This window comes from Canis lupus, chromosome 20 (assembly GCF_003254725.2).
Source record: "Canis lupus dingo isolate Sandy chromosome 20, ASM325472v2, whole genome shotgun sequence".
Taxonomy (NCBI): Eukaryota; Metazoa; Chordata; class Mammalia; order Carnivora; family Canidae; genus Canis; species Canis lupus.
In genome coordinates this window covers 17,050,360-17,069,277 of record NC_064262.1, presented here as the reverse complement: position 1 = coordinate 17,069,277, position 18,918 = coordinate 17,050,360, and the positions used below count along the sequence as shown (strand labels likewise).

Sequence of the window (18,918 nt, the reverse complement as noted above, 5' to 3'; positions counted from 1 at the left end):
TAATATTTATTTGTAGGAGCTTAGAAAAACAAACTAGGGTTACATTTTGAGTGATATTTGAAAAATAATGACCGTGTACAAAAGACAATTTGTTGTTGAAAATGGCACATTTTCATTCTTTTATATGGCTGAATAATATTCCAGGGAGAGAAAGAGAGAGAGAGAGAGTATGTGTGTGCGTGTACTACAATTTATTTCATTCATTGATATATAGTCGGGGTGCTTCTGTGTCTTGGCCATTGTAAATAACATTGCAGTGAACAAGGGGGTACATATATTATTCTTTTTTTCTGAAAACAAAATTATTATATTAGCAAAAGTACACCACAGTGAAAACTAACATAATCATCATAATTACTAAGTTGGATTCACCACATCCCAGGATGGAATGTATTTTTACCTTCAGAAGTGAAGTTAACCAGAATTAAGCTTTCAGACTACTCACTGTGAAAATGCATGACAATATATGCCTAATTGGCATAAAATTACAAGTCATTAATTTATTCATTTTTACTGATTTAATAAACATTTATAGAATGCTTGCTGTGTGCCACTGTCATGCCATTCTAAGATATTTTAGATTATGTATTATTGTAATTATACTTATTAAAATGATAATTTATAGATAAATGGAACTTTGGCTTTTTTTCTCCTTCCTTCCAGTCCTCTCTCCCTTTTTTTTCTCTCCCTCCCTCTTTTCTTACTCTTTTCTTTCCTTTTCTCTTTCCTTTTCTTCCCATCTGTCTCTCTCTCTCTTTCTTTCTTTCTTTCTTTTTCTTTCGTGTTTGCCATAAATATGATTCCACCAATTCATTTCTGTTGATAGGACACAATTTGCCTTCCAATCCCCATTCTGCATCTATCAGAGTGGAGAAACAAAGCTGGACTTCAACACATATTTGGGGAGGGTCTATTAGAATAATAAGGAGCTAAAGGTCCATGCAGAATTCCTTTCCTTACATAAACAATTACCACACCAAGAAGGTTAGAGAAGGCAAAGAGCAAACAGCATTTAATTTGCGAGAGTTTCTACTACTGCAAAAGTGCAAAAGGAGCAGCTGCTTAAACATCACTTGCCCTTTGACTAATGGGCAAAAGCACTAAATGGGACTTATGTGGGTAAAAGTTAAACAAAAGTAATACCACCATCACCACGACTACTATCAAAAACCATATTAAAAAGTAGCTTGAAGTTATAATAAGAGATTATGGATGCAGAATTTTCTATTGTTTTGTTCCTTGAAAGTGTGAGTGTAGTAAAATAGTTTCCCTCTACTCTCCTAGGTTCTTGATTGAAAAGCCCTGTAATAAAAGACAGATTAACAGGAGAAAAAAACAAACATAAGTTTAATAACCTGTATACCTTCTATATATATATGTGAGATACCTCAGGAAAACTGAATAACTCTCCCAAATAGCCAAGCCATCACCTTAAATACCTTCTTTCAGCTAAAGCAAAAGAAGATGTTGGGGGGAAGGGGATGCCTGTTTGGAAGTTTACCAGGAAAAACACAGTAAACAAAGGTCAGGTTGTTATGCAGATTTAAGTTGTTGCCTTCATATTGATAAGAGCTTCTAGATTTAGAGTCCTCCCCCTCTTCCTGGTACAGCCAAAACGACACCCTTACAAATGGAGATTTCCCTTATAAATGTAAATGTCTGTTACAAAAGGATAACTCCCAAGTTTCTCATTTGCCTGCTGTTTCTTAAAGATAATAAGCCTAAAATAATCCTTACGCCACTGAGGCATATTAGCTGGCAAATTCTACTTCTCTTCAAAAGTAATTTTTTTTTTCCTGTTCTGAATCATCCACTTCTAGCAGGGTCCCTAAATAAAAATGTAAAGGGAAATGTTAGTCCTATTCTAAAACAATGAAAAATAAATTATCTGCCTTTAAATGTGCAGTTTGAATTGGAAGTATTATAATGTCAATGAAGCACAATTTGCTGTGCAAATGAAAAAGGCTGATAAAGCAAAGCAATGACTTTGGCTTTTCTTTTGTACTTCCTTTACTATTAATTATTTGCTACTTACCAAATATCAGGCCACTTATCTAGTGAATGAAGTATGTTCTGTTCCATTGATCCCAGGCTTATGTTTTAAGAAATGATTGTAGATTGGTCATAAAATCATCACTAACTCTTAATTCTCATTTGATTTGAGTTTAGAAGATGGAGCCATATCATGTCTCCTTCCTGGGGGAGGGTAGGAATCAGAATCACAGTACAACTCTCCCCAAGGAAATACTCCTCTAATTTCCATTCAACATTTCATCTCTTTTTTTTAAAAGTCTTTGATTTGGGAAGGAGTTTCGCCCTCTTTTTGGTGAATGCTGAGATTTATGTAGCATATTATTTGGAATTTATTTCTTGAGCTTCTGTTGTCTCAGCTGAAATTTCTACTTTAATATCCCATTATGCAATCAATTACTTAATTGATAAATACTTACCTGTTTTTTTCCAAATTGGAAATTATTCCTGGCCTATCACTGAGTTACGCTCTGTACTCAAATATACAGATTTTTGTATCTTTTATAGATATTGCAAGTGACCAAAACTTAAGTACTTAATACTAAATTCAGAATTCATTTCATCATATATGAAAACTATGTGAAAATATGGGTGGACCTGGCCTTAGAGATACCTAATTCTAGGACTCACATGCTTTTAACCTCTCTCATACCCATCTCTGCTTCTCTTTGTGTGACTCAGGCCTGAGGGCCTAAGAGCACCTGGCTCCAGAGGTCCCAAACAGACAAACTCCGTCATGCATGACGGACAAAATTCAAAGGCAGAGAGACAAGTAAGTGGTGGTGAAGCAAGAAAGGGATTATTTTAGTGAAACCAACACTGGGAAGACAGTTGGACTAATGTGTTAAAGGCTGTCTCCAAGGTGCTGAAAGTACTTCTAGATTTGTTAAGGAAAATGTGGGTGAAAGGTCGGTGGATACTGCAGCTGGGTCGTAAAGATCAGGTTAATCATTGTTTTGAGGTCAATCATGTAGGTAACTCAACAAAGGGTAGTTTGGGTTCCCATCATGGAATGATTTTCTCTCGGGTTTTGCCAGATTTAAACAAGAAGCTGGAAAGAAGAACTTAGAACATACAGACTGAGGTCAAAATGGAAGTGGTTAAAGTCCTCTTTCATTTGTGTACATTTCTTTTCTTTCTTTTTTTCCTTTTCTCTTTTCTTATCTTCTCCCTTCTTTTCTCATTTACTTCTCTGTGAGTGTAGAACCATGGTCATTGGTAGTTTCTGACTCATTCTTTCATAGATTCATGACCACAAAGGAAAAGAAGGTATAGAAATTCTTAGGGAATTGTTTTCACTGCCCACCCTTGAGTCACAGGTTCATCTCTTACACCTGTCACAGTAACCTGAAGAGGTCAGAGAGTCTAAGTGCTTTTTTAGACTATGAGCACACACCTGGGACAAAATCTGTTAGAACCTATTAAAAAAAATGAGAAGAGGTGGACATATAATAATAATATATAATATTATTAGACATAAAAATATTATTAGACATAATGGTTGTCTATCCTGTCAAGAACAAAATACAGATAATACAGACTTAAATTAGAGCAGAGCAGTTAAACCAATGTACATGAGATCTCTTTTTACATTTCTTGAAATACATATGTGTATAATTACAACAGTAGAATTGATAGTGAATTCAGGGGAATATGGTGAAGTGATAGGAAGCATGTAGAGGAGAAAATGTGTATTAGAGAAAAATGAAAAGATATGTGGGAATCTGGAAATTAATATGTAAGACATGGATTGGAAAGGTACCAAGTGAAAGGACTATAACCGAGTCCTAGTTAGAGGATGGGGAAATAAATATGAGGTAGAGAGACGGAGATAATGAGATAAAAGAATCAAAGCATGACATGAGTACAAGAAGAGAGGAAGAAAAAAAATTAAAAAAAAGAAGAGAGGAAGAGAAGAGATCAGAAAAGTGTAATTTGTGGTAAGAAAATTAAAGTGATATTACTATCATTATTATAATACTATTAATGTTATATTTGCATTTGCTTTTTTTTTTTTTTTTTTGCCATGTAGAACATTTTGGCTTTATAAGGAGGCATATTGTAATTTGAGAATTGTGAGTAAAATTAATTTTAGATTTGTAAGTGCCTTTCAATATGGTATGAACAAATAAAATAACAATTCTCAAAGAATAGTGCTATTTTCAGCCAATGGAAGGAAGGCATCATATATTTTGAAACCATACAATACTTCAAACGTTGTGGTGAGAGAACAAAGCCATCCAATAATGCATGAATGATCTGTATTATGGAAGTCCTTGTTCTGATGGAACACTTCAAATACCATTTGGCTGTCATTTCTCCCTGGTTTGCTTTATATCCCATGGAGATGATCTGACCTTAAGCTTTTGTTAGCTTCAAAGAGAGCTCCATTCTTGCCTCATCTCTGCGGGACTGGAGAAACAGACCCTTGGCTAACAACAGGAATCAAATTGATTGTAATATTGTGAATTCTTTACTCTGATGCAGGAAATGTTATCTGGGCCATCTCTGTGGTTTAGTGATTATAGGGTTGCATTAGAGTTCAAAATACAAATCAACTCTTGGGATACCTGGTGGCTCAGCAGTTGAGCATCTGCCTTCAGCTCAGGGCGTGATCCTGGGGTCCAGGGATCAAGTCCCACATCGGGCTCCCTGCAAGGAGCCTGCTTCTACCTCTGCCTGTGTCTCTGCCTCTCTCTCTCTCTATGTCTCTCATGAAAAAATAAATAAAATCTTAAAAAAAATACAAATCAACTCTGTAGATCTGGTATAAGTATAAGGTCCAGAGGTAGAGTATATTAGATGGCTTCTTGACAGTTACCTGTGATTATGTTAGTAAACCTCCTGAGTGGACTTGTTACTTCCATTTCAATGTATATAACTTGTCTTCTTTGCTATTTTCGTAGTTATAATTCTGGAAAGGGAGACTATATCAATAATATAATTATCAATATATAATTCTGGAAAGGGACAACATATGAATGTCCATCAGATATATCCAATGAGGGACACCTGAGTGCCTCAGTGGTTGAGCATCTACCTTTGGCTCAGGTCATGATCCCGGGGGTCCTGGGATTGAGTATCACATCAGGCTCCCTACAGGGAGCCTGCTTCTCCCTCTGCCTATGTTTCTGCCTTTCTCTCTGTGTTTCTCATGAATAAATAAAGAAATAAAATCTTAAAAGAAAAGATATATCCAATGAGGTCTAACTCGGAATTTCAGCCCATTATGTTAAATAGACATTAAAAAATGTGTTCTTTTAAGAAATACCTATTGGAGGCTGAGGTAATACAATGGGTCAAATTATTACAAACAAAATTAAACTCCAGCAAAAAATAACATTACAAACAGACTCCTGTAAATTAAGAATCTGACCAAATATCTAGATTTGCTAAAATTTTAATCATGAGGCACAGGAAGCCCTATAAAACTGGTCCCAATGCATGGTCTGACAAGAGAGGACCTGAGAATTTTATTCACTGGAGGTCAAGAATGTCTTCCTGTTTTTCCTGTGCCATATGATTACCTAAAGGAGAAGTCCTTGAATTCCGGTGAATGAAGCTTCCAAGTTCTTTCTTGCTGCATCAGAGCATGTGCTGGGCCCATTTTTACAGAGGAGATCTGTAAGTGATGTGTGACATTTTCATTATTTGCACAAATGGAGTATAGATTATAAAAATCTCAATTTTATATTCAGATAATTGCATAACTTCTCCAAATCACCATGCCCCATAAACCATAGATTCCAAATTTGTTTGCCATAGACAAAGCTAGACAGTCAACATTTCATAAAAAAAGAACTTTCCTGTCAGTCAGTGCCATTACCTTACATTTCAGGAGGAGTGGTATCTTGGTAAAGGGATAGAATGAATGGCAGTCTTGCTGGATAACCATATTTTTTCTACATGTTTTCTTGGTGATGTGGATGCAGAGAGTAGTTAAAAAAAATCCCTTGCCCTCGGGCAACCCCAGGGGCTTAGTGGTTTAGTGCTGCCTGCAGCCCAGGCGTGATCCTGGAGACCTGGGATCGAGCCCCAGGTCGGGCTCCTTGCATGGGGCCTGCTTCTCTCTCTGCCTCTCTCTTTGTCTCTAATAAATAAATAAAATCTTTCCAAAAAAAAAAAAAAATCCCTTGCCCTCACATATTTTTTTATAGTCTAAGGAGAGGAACACAAAATCAATACCACAGATCATGAATCTGAAACTATGAGCATGGTACATGGCACATAAGTCTCTTCATAGATGGTAATATTTAAAAAAATAGTATTTTCAAGGCAATAGTGAAGCTATAACATAGTTTAATATTATGAGAAAGGTAAAATGTTAGTATATAATATAATCGGTACAAGTTTCAAGTTTATCCATTCTGCTGACATTTACCAAACAATTGTTCATGTGTGAGATACTACATAAGGATAAGTAAGAGGGAACATTCCTGCATCCTGTGAGCTTTCAGTCTTGGAGGAGACACAGCTAGGTAAACAAATAATACACTGTAGCATCATGTTAAGTGAAATAAGTTAGAGAAAGACAAATGCTGTTCCAACCTTTGTGTGTATATTCTCACGTACATGTGGAACCTAAAAAAGCCTAAACTCAGAGATCCAGTAGAATAGTGATTACCAGGGGTTGGGGATGGAGGCAATGGGGAGATATTGGTCAAGTGTTCCAAACTGGAAAAAAACAAACAATATAACCCAAACCCTGTGATATTAGAAGGCTTCTTAAGGAAGTAAAACTGGGGGAAAAAATAAAAAAATAAAAATAAAAGAAGTAAAATTGGGTTGAGACCTGAAACATAAAAAAGTTATCTAGGCAAAAAGCGAAGGGAGTGAACAGTGCTTTCGATTGAGGGAAATCATGTGGCAAGAGATAGTGAAGAGTTTGAGGGCAGTTATGAGCAAGGAGGAGAGAGAGGGAGACGTGCGCAGGGCCAAGACCATTCAGAATTTGTGGGACATAGAACGTTTTTGATTTGTATTCTAAAAGTAGTGAGATGCTGTCAGGGAAGAAAAACCTACCTTGCCCTTTAAGGCCCTTCTAGCTGGACTAAGAATCAAATTGACATGAGACAGATTAATAGGACAAAGTCCAATTTAATTTTGTGAGTATGGAGAATCCACACAAATGTGCAAATTCCAAACAAAATGAGGCAAAATGAGGTATATACCTTATTCTGATCTAAGAAGAGGTCTGAGAACCTTAAAGGGAATGAATGCAATCCTCAAAAAGATGAAAACGAGTAAATATTTGGTAAAGAAATGTTTGTGAGCCATTCAGAAACAATGGACACACAGGGCTTTGACCAAGACTCTGCCCTTGTCTACTGTACCAAGTTCATATCATAATGCAGTTATCAATGATAGCTCTCTTCTTGGAGCAAGTCCTCTATCTAGATTAGGTAGTCAAGTGGAGAGGTAAAGAGCTTTTCCTGAATCGACTGGGGTTTGGTTGCTTTTTAACATAAAATAATCTTCATTTCAAAGTGGCTCATCTTAGAGTGGCCTGCCCTTGGCTCTTACAGTGCCTTTGACACTTTCCTTTTTATTTATTTATTTTTTTAAAGAATATATTTATGTATTTGAGAGAGAAAGAGAGAGAGCATGCATGAGCGGGGGAGGGGCAGAAAGAGAGGGAAAAACAGACTCTCTGCTCAGCAGGAATCCTAACATGAGGCTTGATCCCAGGATTGCAGGATCATAACCTCAGCAGCCACTTAACTGACTGAGTCACCCAGGCACCCCTGAAGATTTTCCTTTTTAAAAGATTATTGGCCTAGATCTTCTTTACCTATGTTAACCTTAAAATAAAACTGCTAGTTATTTTTTAAAAAGATTTCGTTTATTTATTCATGAGAGAGAGAGAGGCAGAGGGAGAAGCAGGCTTCATGCAGGGAGCCGGATGTGGGACCTGTTCCCTGGACTCCAGGATCATGCCCTGAGCTGAAGGCAAACGCTCAACCGCTGAGCCAGCCAGGTGTCCCAAAACTGCTAGTTATTTTACCAGCAAAAGATGAACTTACTCAGGGACATGGGATCCCTGGGCGGCTTAACGGTTTAGTGCCTGCCTTTGGCCCAGGGCATGATCTTGGAGTCCCGGGATCCAGTCCTGCATCGGGCTCCCTGCAAGGAGCTTGCTTCTCCCTCTGCCTGTGTCTCTGCCTCTCTCTCTCTTTCTCTCTGTGTCTCTCATGAATAAATAAATAAAATCTTAAAAAAAAAAAAAGTTGAACTTACTCAGGAGGAGCAGAGAATGGCCCTCCAGTACAACCAAGCGATGGCAAAACCATAGTCTGAGGAACAAAGGAAAGGAAGGCTTTTTTATGTAAGAAAAGGGGAGCTGGAAAAAAAAAAAAAGAAAAAAGAAAAGGGGAGCTGGGAAGGCTGTTATAATCAAAAAGTCCATTGGAGTAAACTGGAAGTTTAAAGTATAGTGGTTTTTAATTAGCTAAGTTATGATTGTTTCTTGTTGGCTACACTATTGCCAGCCTTTCTTCCTCCTGCTGAGAGAGTAAATCCAAGTGTGCACCCAAGTGTGCAAAGTCTGTCTCAATTGGGTCTGCAATTGACAAAAAATGACAGGACATGAGAGTTCCCCCTGCCAAACCTCTTGACTTAATTCTAGTGGGGCTTCCCTTTATTAATTTTCACACCTAGATAATACAGCCCAGATAGGGAGTGCTGAGGAACCAGATCATGAACAGATGGGATTCATCATCTCCCTGGAGGATGTGTGTTAGGAATGGGCTGAGCCTCAAGAAGGCCTCTGCATAGCTTTTCCTTCATGCACAAATACACATGGCTTGCTTGGTCTCCAGACCACTTTTTTTGGTATCACCTATTGCTTCAGATGGTGACGACTCATCTCTGGAGAATTTTTTTTTTAAATCAAGAGAATGCAAAAACAAACAAACAAACAAACACTTTTTTCCTGCTTAAGAGAATTCATAGCCAACCTCCTACTGGCAATTCAAACCTGATAAACAAGCAAAAGTGACTTGTTAGAACCAGCAGTTACCTTTTGAGTACCATTATCCTCCATGGAATGATTCAACACTTAATGGAGGTGATTTTTGTTTGCTCAGAGAAGGGATTCTTCTGCAATTACATAGCACTTTGCTGAGACTCAGCCTTGTCTAGTTAAAAGTATAAGGAACAAAATGCAAAATTCTTGCTGTGAAAATCACTTCTAAAGAAGTGCTTCATTGCCGTAAAATAGTTGTCATTGCTATGCTTCTACTTTTTGGAAATTGCCTTCCTGCCTGGGGATCTTCTTCCAAAAAGAAATCACTTTGGGTGACTGGGTGGCAGTTTTTATTTATCAAATTATTCTATAATACATTGTACTGTAATTACACCTGGTCATGGATTCACTTTACTTCCTTTTTGACTCTGTTGGCTATATTGAATTCAGGTTGCCTGACAAACCACAATATTTATGAAAACAGTATATATGCAGCTGTCATTTATTAATAGTATTTTAGTAGCAAAGAATGATAGTTTGAGTTCTCTCATTTAGGAGAAGGAGCTCTTGAACAAGGAACAAGTACCGAGGGGCTAAAAAGTCACTTGTAGTTCACATGAAGTTTGATCCAAACACATAACCCTTTTTTGGGGGGTCACTGTCACTTATTAGTGACTCCAGATATATCAATGAACATAGTAGTGTCTTTAGAATTATAAAATATAATGTAAAAGAAAATTGTTCCAGAGTGAATATTCTTTGTACTCAGGGCAATAAATTTTAAGCAAACAAAATTTAGTTTAGGAAATTTAAAGATCAAATTGGTTTTATTTAATGATTCGTGAATGGGGCGACATCCCATCTACCAAGTAGAAAGGAGCTCTGAAATGCCGTACAAAATGGTAACCTCAGGCAGAAGAGTGCAGGAACAAGGGAAAAGTGGATGGATCTCATCTATGTGGTTTAGAATGGGTCTATCAGGCCAATTGCCTCACTACTGCTGACCAGGAATTTCCAAAATAACTGCTTTAAGATTACAATCCTGGAAGAGATTGAAACTACAGTTTTGTTAGGTATTAAGTCTTTTTTTGTTGATGTGAGGCTTAGTCCAAGTGACTCCATTTTGGTACTTAAAAAAAAGTCAGGATAAATGAATTAATGGTGAAATGTTGATGAACTTAAGAACATTCATAACACTGGCAGTGATCTCCATCCAAATTGTAATTGTATAGCCAGATAAGTTTGAAATCTTTCACAGTTATCTTTCTTTCTTTTTTTCTTTAATGATTTTATTTATTTATTCATGAGAGACAGAGAGAGAGAGAGAGAGAAAGAGAGGCAGAGACACAGGCAGAGGGAGAAGCAGGCTCCATGCAGGGTGCCCCACACGGGACTCTATCCCAGATCTCCAGGATCACGCTCTTGGGCTGAAGGTGGCGCTAAACCACTGAGCCACCTGGGCTGCTCAATAGTTTTCTTTCAATGATTTTTTCCTCAGCTGAAATTAGAATGACTAATAAATTCTGTCTTTCCCAGGAAGAGCCCCATAAACCTTACCTGCTCAATGAATATCACTCTGTAAGTTGCCTTTTTACTTAACAGAATATCATACATATATGGTAGCATTTATGTAGTAATGATAAATTGTACACTGTATTATATATTATATATATTTCTACAGAAAAGTTTCTGGACTTGTTATCCAGAGTGCGAAGGAAGAGGGGAAATGTGTAATCTTTAATTATTGTTTTTAATTAACAAGCTAAATTATAATTAAAGTTCTATATAGTAATAAGTTTCATTACTTTCCTTTGGACTTTTACAGGGATGTGTTTTTATTATAAAATAAAAACTAATTTAAAAATGGTATGTGATAAAAATTTAGTACAATTTCTAAAAAAATAAGTGTGTATCGGAATCAAAAGTCACGGGCACTGGGTGACTCAGTTGGTTAAGCATCTGCCTTTGGCTCCTGTCATGATCCCAGGGTCTTGGGATTGAGCCCCATATCAGGCTCCCTGCTTGGCAAGGAGTCTGCTTCTCTGTCTCCCTGCTGCTCCTCCTGCTTGTGCACGCTCTCTCTGTCTCTCTGTGTGTGTCAGGTAAATAAATAAAATCTTTTAAAAAAGGAATCAGAAGTTGTAAGATTATTTTCTACTGTTAACACATGAATTTAGGTAAGCTGTATAACTTTACCCCAGAAAATTGTATCCAACTGGTTATTATACAAATAAAAGAAGACAGTTCAGAATGACATATAAGGCTGATTCTGCTTTCTTATTCTTATTTCCTATTCATGGGAAACAAGTACGAGATCTGAACAGTTTAGCATCTAGGTCATTGGTTTAGGATTTTGCATTAATTCATCTCATAAAAGTATAAGGATGATCAATCAACTTTGTCAGGTCTAATGCCATCATCAAAGTGATGATGAGCTAAAGGAAATTATAAGCTATTTATAAATTTCTCTACCTAGAAATATCACTTTGTATTTTATGATTTTAAAAGAATAGGATTGCTTTTTAGGATTTGTATAGTGTCAAGCTTAAAATTTCTAACATTCTGAGGTATTCATGTATCAATTAGATTATTTATAACAAAACTGCTTATGCCTTTCTTTTGAGTTTGAGTAAAGACATACCACTTGGACAATACTTAGACTGCAATTATGCATGAATTCTATTTCTTTCATATGCCCTATATTTCATTGATTACAGTTGATTTCCTTCATTATGTTTCACCTTAAAGTTTTGAATTGATGAGAGATATTTTTATAAACTCCAAATTTCAAAGGAAAAAAGAAGTCTGAAATTTAGTATACAACCTTTAGCATTTTTAACTGATAAATTGCTTTGGATTTTGCCTCAAAAACTGAAAAAGAAAATGTGAGGATGAAACAGAAGAACTTAAAAAAATAGTAAATGGTTGTAAAATAGTATAATGATAGAAATAAAAAATGAGATACCCCAAACCTTGAACTGGTTATCTTCATAATACAGCTTTGTCTTCCCTGAAGGAATACATCAGTGTCTCTGGTTCATGTGTTTAATATTCACTAGAAATCGTTAATGATGCTGGCCCTCCTAGTTATGATAAGATCCTTAAGTGCCTATGATGATTAAAGAAAAATAAAACCACACTCAAGGACCATCCAGTACCAATTGTTGAGAGAGAGAGCAAGAGAGCGAGAGAGCGAGAGAGAGCATGTGTGTAGGTTGGGAGCGGGCAGCGGGCTAGGGAGAGAACAAATCCCAAGCAGGCTTCATAGTTTGCATGGAGACCATCTCGGGGCTTGATCTCACCACCCTGAGATCATGAACTGAGCCAAAATCAAGAATCAGACTCTTAATGACTAAGCCCCCCAGGCGCCCCAATGACTAGGTTTAAGGTTAATGGTGTGTCACTTTTTCAGATTTAAAAAGTTATCTTTTATGAGACAAGGCCTCCAAACAGGAGTTTATATAGCATGTAATGATTTCTTGATGTTTATTGGATCACAACCTAATCTCATTTGTTCATTTTTTTCCATCATTAGGTGCTTTTTGTAAATATTGGTAGTTTCTAAGACTCAGAGGAAGATGAACATTTATTTTATTTTATTTTATTTATTTTATTATTTTCAGTTTTTAAAAATATTTTATTTATTTATTCATGAGAGACACAGAGAGAGAGACAGAGACAGAGACACAGGCAGAGGGAGAAGCAGGCTTCATACAGGGAGCCCGACGTGGGACTCAATCCCGGGTCTACAGGATCACGCCCTGGGCCAAAGGCAGATGCTCAACCACTGAGCCACCCGGGCTACCCCCGAATATGAACATTTTAGTTCTTGCTCATAACCCACACAGGTGTTATCTGACAAGGACAGTCTTAGGCTGACGTTCCCCTAGATGAACAAAAATTTAGTAGCCATTAAGTGTACACATGTGCTTATACACATGTGGGTGCACACACATGCAGACAGTATACACACATTTATACTCTATTCTTTCAGCTCACTGGAGTCCCAGACATTAAAATGTTGAGGTTCTGTGATAGAACTCTGTAAGAAAGTTTCTCTAGTAGGCAGATGTGGTGTTCTAGCTACAGGATTCACTATCCTTCCAACCGGAATCAGGAAAAAAACAATAAAAAAAAGTCTCATTGTGTGAATGAGTGGAATCCTAAGCCTAGATTTGCAATGGAAGTGTCTGTAGGTGTAGGGCTTGCTTGATTATTATACCCTATTCATGAAAGGGTATTTGCGTGTGGACAAACATTTTTAGTGAATCCACCTATATACTGGATACCACTGGTTTGTCTGTGAAAAATTCTAACATTAACAAGCCACCTGATATTTTGAAACATAAAGATAGCTGAAGCACTTGAGGTAGCCGGTTCTGCTACATTTAATGGGAAGTTTAGCAAAGTCCTAATTAAAACCTTTCAAATATTACCTAACCACACTATGTGGTGGAATAAAATTCAGTCACACCTACATAACTCACACAGTTTATGATGTAAGTATTCTAAAGTAAATTTTAGAAAATGTAATGCTTTGCTTCCATTGGCACTTGTTGGAACCACTAAAACCTGTGAATATAGCTGGCTTCAAATAGACACTGATAAAATTAATGAGATTTATTGAAAGTTCTTTTTCTGTTATCCTTCATTATTGCAACAAGCCTAGCAATATTCAGATCAATGTTTTACATATTCAGACCCACATTTTCTTTAATAAGTATGGCAGAAAATTTAATTTCTGAGTTATCTTTGGGTGAACAAGGGGGAAAGTGTTTTTTTTTGGGGGGGGGAAGTGGTTTTTAAAGTTTTATTTACTTTCTACATTTTTGCAGAGTATATTCTTTTGTGAACATATGTATGAAATTCACATATTCAGAAAAATTTAGCAAGTATCTCATATATTTTAGGCAGGCACAGTAAGGGTAAATAAGATCTGGATCCTGCCTCAGGAAGTGGACAATCTCTTACATATATGTGTATAAGCAGGTGCAAAAACAACTCTTGAGCCCTCATTTTAGTGTTATAATTACTGTGTGCTCATTAAAAGCATTTGGTTAATAGAGAAAAGTGGAAAACTTCATTAAAATCACCCCAAACTTAGGTATATTTTAAAAATGAGTTTTCTATTTTTTTAAAATTTAATTGTTATTTTGATTTGTATATAGAATTCTCTCACCGGTCATAATGGCTAAAATTAACAACTTAGGAAACAACATGTACTGGCAAGGATGTGGAAAAAGGGGAACCTTCTTATACTGTTGATGAGAATGCAAGCTGGTGCAGCTACTCTGGAAAACAGTGTGGAGGTTCCTCAAGAAGTTAAAAATATACCTGCCCTATGACCCAGCAATTGTACTACTGGTTATTTACCCTAAAAATACAGATGTAGTGAAACAACGGACACCTGCATCCCAGGGTTCATAGCAGCAATGTCCACAATAGCCAAACTGTGGGAGGAGCCATGATGTACATTGACAGATGAATGGAGATATATATATATATACACAAAGCCATCAAAAAAATTAAATCTTGCCATTTGCAATGACATGGATGAAACTGGGGGGTATTAGGTTAAGTGAAATAAGTCAGAGAAAGGCAGTTATCATATGACCTCACTTGTATGTGGAATTTAAGAAACAAAACAGGATTTTAGGGGAAGAGAGGGAAAAATAAAACAAGATGAAATCAGAGAGGGAGACAAACCATAAGAGACTCTTAATCATAAGAAACAAACTGAGGGTGCTGGAGGGGAGGGGAGTGGGGGGACGGGGTAACTGGGTGATGGACATTAAGGAGGGCATGTGATGTAATGAGCACTGGGTTATTATATTAAGACTAATGAATCACTTCTACCTCTGAAACTAATAATAAATTATATGTTAATTAATTGAATTGAAATTTAAAAAATGACATGGCCTTAAAAATTTTACATGAGGTCAAATTAAAAAAAACGTAGTTGTTGTAAACAAACATTATATATAATTTATTATGCTTTTTAAAAAAATTCCAAATTTCTTGCTTTTAATTTTTATCATTGATTTCCAAACTCAATGAAACATTTTCACATGTGTTTGTATTACTGGTCTATTAGAAAGGAATAAAGAAAAGAGCTTTTAATTTGTCTGGAAGTACTCCATTTCCTTTTTGAATTTTTTTATACTGAGCCAAGTTGAAATATATAAGGAATAAATAAAGAGGAAGTAAATAGAGGGAATATTACTTAATGACAGGAGAAAAGTAGAGAATGAGAAAAGAAATTCTACAAATTGAGCTTTGATCTAATTGCCAGCTGGATATCAATAGTTTATTTGTCAAAACTGTTCACAATCTTCTGTAATTATAGGTATTATGAAGTGGGGCTGGGAACAAGAAAAAGAAAAAGGATCCAAGAGGATGCTTTCTGTAAGAACTCATTTCCTGAAGTTAATCTTTGATTATACTTCAGAAATCTCTTATAGTCTCTTTCTCCCATATATTGCAGTTCTTAAGTTTTAGACAGTTTGTTGTTTGATAATTTTAGATGAGAATGTAATCCATGAATCCTTTCTTTCAAATTAGAAGTGATGGGACCTTCCTGGTTGAGACAATTTTGAATGGTAAAGTTTTAGATTATTTAGTCTCAGGATTTTTTTTATCCCTGAAAATAATGTTCCATTAGAGTATTTTAACTTATTTTCCTAGGAAATATTCATTAAGATCTGATGGAATTAATCAGTAGAAAATTTTCCATAGTTGCTTCATATATTTCTTATTTGATTAATTTGATGTATTTTATTATAGTTTTATTCTGATGGTCAATACACATCTTTAAATCTTGAAAATTATTTTTTTTTCCAAATAGTTATCATTATAATAATTAAGAACAGTGATTCCAGAAACAGATTCCATTGTTTCTAGATTGACTTCCATTCCATTTAAGTTCAACTCAACATTTTATTTGTAAGACTTTGGGCATTTTGTGTCCCAGTTTCCCTATATTTAAATGGATCTCAATTGTTATGATATTAAACCTACATCATGAAGATGTGAGAATTAAACAAATTTTTCACAATGAAAAGCAATTATGGCACATAGAAATAGCTCAATAAATGTTAAAGGCTGATAACTATCACTGTTGATATTTCAGTTGTTATTTGTTGATGATGACTCATAAAGAAGTTTCTTCCACATGTGAATTTTGGTAAAAGTTACACACACACAAACACACAGAGAATTTCATAGTCAGAAAAGTTTATGAAATCCTAAATTAAGTAAATTTGTCTGCCTTTATATGCTAGTGTGCACTGAAAATTTTTCAAAGCTGCATAGAATAGTGTGTATAGCCTATCCCTGGCTTATTGACCACACAGCCTTTTTTAACTTACAGTTGAGTAGTGGAGACCCTTCAGGTAGGGCACTTCTTCATTGGGCAGGACTGTGCTGAACACTCGGGGTCATTTAGGGTCTCTGGTTCCTGCATTCCTGCATAGCAAATGCTAGTAGCACTCTCTAGACATTAAGACAACACAAACTGCCCCCACATAATACAAACATCAGCTATGGGGAGAGATACTACCCTCGTTGGGATCCAGTGGTTTGGGGGAATGCAAACAGGTTTTGCTTTCTTGTTAACTGGTCATCTGGAGTTCTCTAAGAATGAAGCTGATGGAATGCTTTTGGTGACCAAAAACTCCATAAAAGATTTGAAAGGTGATTAAACAGATTTATATATATGTAAAAATTAACTTCACTTAAATTTTGTGTGTTTTGTACATCTGTGTTTTCCTCAATTAAAAAAAAATTCCTTGGATGACCATCATTGGTATGTAAGGTGTGTTAGAAATGATTCAGAATTTGCCTTATATGTTGGGATGTGAGATCATTTTCTTCATCCCTGCAGTCAAGTGATCTTGAGTTTTGGTGTGTTTTTTTTCTTTCTTTCTTTCTCTCCATTATAAAATAATTCGAATTAGATGTCATTGCAGCTTGCTACTTGGTAAGAATTTAAGATTCATAGGTAAATGAAGGGCAAAACAAACAAAATATTGATTATATTCAGTTATATTCCTATCAGAGCTCAACCACACTATATTGTGCTATTTAGTTAAATAAATGGTATTATTAATAATATTACTTTATCCAACATAATTATTAATTAAAGCTGACATTTTCCCAATAAAATCAATTTGCTTATAATAAAAATCTACATTTCTTTGATCTTCTGCAGGGAGGATAAATTAACACTCTAAGCAATTCTTTTGTCTTGTCACTTGGTGACATGAAACAGAGTTTTAATGGATATGGCCATAACATACAATATTTCCTTTGTTTTCAGAGGGAAAAGCCATTAACAGTTATTTCAGGATTACTGTGTTTATGACACTTGTAAATTGATTTATGGTATTAGCCAAGTAGACGATTGAACAAAAGCCTTTGAATTTCTTTGTGTTTATCCTTTCTCAGTTTCCAGGTGTTGAGTGATTCAGATCACACTTCAGGCTTATGGAAATGTGCTGGACTTCCTCCCCATAAGACCTAATTCTTGAATCAAGGGAATAGTTTACACTAGCTTGACAATCGCATGAAAAGGAGTTTTATAAAGGGACAGCCGAGGTCAGAGAGAAGTGAAGGTGACATCTATCCCATCATGAAAATGTCAAATAGCCTTATATAAGACACTTGCTCTTTGCAGCTTAGTGATTCTTAAGTCCTTTTAGTGTGAAGAGAAAATAAAATTTAACAATTTCAAGTTATAGCACTGTCCCAGACTATTACACAAATCCATTGAGTTATTTTTAAAACTACAATTTGGATGTCAGTGTCATAATATATCCTTTCCTGCTGACTATAATAAAAGTTGCTGATCTATTTCAAGCTTCCTGAGTAGAAAAATGTTGTTTAATGATTTAGCACGCATGAAGTTAATTCCAATCTCTAGAATTCATAGTGGCTGAAACAACTTAATGCTGTTTCTTACTGAACAGGAATGTCAACACAGCACTTTTTGGGGGGCTGTTTACATTCCATGCCTTCTTTAGAAATGGCAGATGGCCTGTCGCTGACATGGCTACTTTGTGTAAGCTGCTGCCATGGAAATGAGAGTTTTAAAAATAGTGATCCTAAGAGTTGCTTTTTTTTTTTTTTTCTTTAGAGTTGCCTTGTTATATTTTCTCTTGAGAAATTTGACTTCAAAATGTTTGTGAATAATTATTGACAGAAGATGCCAAGGGTGTGAAAAATATCACTAAGATGAAATTTACTATCCCAGACTATCTACCTTTTTAAGCTGCTTTTGGTCCATTCACTACACCATCAAATTTTATTCTTTTTACAGAAAAGTAATACTCTCTTTATTTTTGAATTCAGAAATAATGTATTTGTGGTAATCTACAAATTACTTAAAGGGAAAAAAAAAGATTTGTAATACAATGAAACCATTAGAAAACCATAGTGTCGGGATCCCTGGGTGGCGCAGCGGTTTGGCGCCTGCCTTTGGCCCAGGGCGCGATCCTGGAGACCCAGGATCAAATCCCACATCAGGCTCCCGGTGCATGGAGCCTGCTTCTCCCTCTGCCTGTGTCTCTGCCCCTCTCTCTCTCTCTCTGTGACTATCATAAATAAATAAAAATTAAAAAAAAAAAAAATTTTATAAAAAAAAAAAAAAAAAAAAAGAAAACCATAGTGTCAAATGTTTTGAGTCACTATGACAGCATTACTGTCAAGTATAAAAAACAAGTGGTTATTAGGAATGATTATTATCCAGAATATATCAACAATAGCAGGAGACCTTTACACTTACTTTAAAATAATGTGTGTTTCTGTTCGATTTAGAGGCACAGCATGTATACATAAATATAAATAATAGTCCAAAGTGACTGTGTACTCTTACCGTATTTTATGCTTTTTTGCCTTTCTGTACTCAATTAATGGAATTTAACAGA

The 18,918-nt window shown here is 35.8% G+C and overlaps 1 protein-coding gene across 12 annotated transcripts in view; it reads left to right on the top strand.

Annotated features, from left to right (window-relative positions):
- The window catches only part of CHL1 (cell adhesion molecule L1 like), a 195,426-nt gene that overhangs the window by 94,251 nt on the left and 82,257 nt on the right, over nucleotides 1-18,918 (top strand). For 3 of the 12 annotated variants that reach the window (XM_035702507.2, XM_035702509.2, XM_025451586.3), the window contains one exon: nucleotides 10,532-10,573. The exons of the other annotated variants lie outside the window; for them this stretch is intronic. The gene's annotated coding sequence lies outside the window, so the exon portion shown is untranslated. The remainder of the gene's footprint in view (nucleotides 1-10,531; nucleotides 10,574-18,918) is intronic. 12 annotated transcript variants of the gene reach the window in all.